This window comes from Chaetura pelagica, unplaced genomic scaffold (genome assembly GCF_000747805.2).
Source record: "Chaetura pelagica isolate M959 unplaced genomic scaffold, ChaPel_1.0 scaffold1953, whole genome shotgun sequence".
In the NCBI taxonomy this organism is placed as follows: Eukaryota; Metazoa; Chordata; class Aves; order Apodiformes; family Apodidae; genus Chaetura; species Chaetura pelagica.
In genome coordinates, this window is record NW_009952745.1 from 28027 (window position 1) to 29134 (window position 1108).

Below are 1108 nucleotides of genomic sequence, written 5' to 3' on the forward strand. Positions count from 1 at the left end.
GAGGGTTTCCTCCCCCCCCCCGGGATGTTCCCCAAGGGAGATGTTTCTGTTTCCCAAAGCTGGTTTTGCTGCTGGGGAGCAGCTCGTGGCTTTTCTTGCCACTTCTGGAAGGGGGGGAAGATGCACAAGGTCCTTGTCCTGCTTCTCCAACGGACACTGGGGTGGACCCTGAGCTCCTCAAGCCCCCTCCCCCCCCATGACCCACGTTGTGACCCCCAAGCACCCCCCTCTGTTCCACTTTGACAGGCTGAGCCCTCGGGGGGGGGGGTTGTTGCCACTGCTTTTAAGTCTTCTTGAGGCCACTTTTGTCACCTCCCCTGTCCCCCTGCCTGACCCAGGCTGGGAAGCCCCCCCAGGGGTGGCTGCGTGGCCCCCCTGAGGCACTACCCCTGATCCTGGGGTGACAACACTGCCATGTCCCCCAACACCCCCCAGGCTGGTGCTGCTGGAGCCCCTCTTTCTCCTGGGGGGGTTGGAGTCTGTCCCTGGGGGCTTTGCCACCCCCTTTTTCTTCAAGGGGGGTGAAGAGCAGCTGGAATTCCATCTTTGGCCACGGAAGGGAGGGAGATGCTGGGATCTCAACTGGTGTCTGAGCTGTGAGTCTGGCTGTAAATAAACCCTGTGTTTGGCACCCAGAGCACCATGGAGACCTGGGGGTGGTTTGGGGGGTGGGCGTGGGTCACACCAACCCCAGACAAGGCTCCTGGCTTGGGGAGAGCAGCTGGAAAGTGCCCTGGACCTGGACAGGCTGGATCCATGGGCCAAGGCCAGTTGTATGAGGTCCAACCAGGCTCAGTGCTGGGTCCTGCACTTGGGTCACACCAACCCCAGGCAAAGGGGAAAGAACAAAGTGCCAGAGGGAAAAGGACCTGAGGGTGCTGGTCACAGCAGCTGAACATGAGCCAGTGTGTGCCCAGGTGGCCAGGAAGGCCACCAGCACCCTGGCTGGTGTCAGCAGCAGTGTGGCCAGCAGGACCAGGGCAGGATTGTCCCCCTGTGCTGGGCACTGCTGAGGGGGCACCTTGAATCCTGGGGTCAGGTTTGGGTCAGAAAAGGGACATGGATGGGCTGGAGGGGGTCCCGAGAAGGGCCAGGCAGCTGGGGGGGG